Below are 379 nucleotides of genomic sequence, written 5' to 3' on the forward strand. Positions count from 1 at the left end.
GTCTATACTGTCCTTGTTCCCCTTGTATTTGTGTCTATACTGTCCATGTCCCCTTGTATTTGTGTCTAAACTGTCCTTGTTCCCCTTGTATTTGTGTCTATACTGTCCTTGTTCCCCTTGTATTTGTGTCTATACTGTCCTTGTTCCCCTTGTATTTGTGTCTATACTGTCCTTGTTCCNNACTGTCCTTGTTCCCCTTGTATTTGTGTCTATACTGTCCTTGTTCCCCTTGTATTTGTGTCTATACTGTCCTTGTTCCCCTTGTATTTGTGTCTATACTGTCCTTGTTCCCCTTGTTTTTGTGTCTATACTGTCCGTGTTCCCCTTGTATTTATGTCTATACTGTCCTTGTTCCCCTTGTATTTGTGTCTATACTGTC

This window comes from Mizuhopecten yessoensis, unplaced genomic scaffold, assembly GCF_002113885.1.
Source record: "Mizuhopecten yessoensis strain PY_sf001 unplaced genomic scaffold, ASM211388v2 scaffold6981, whole genome shotgun sequence".
In the NCBI taxonomy this organism is placed as follows: domain Eukaryota; kingdom Metazoa; phylum Mollusca; class Bivalvia; order Pectinida; family Pectinidae; genus Mizuhopecten; species Mizuhopecten yessoensis.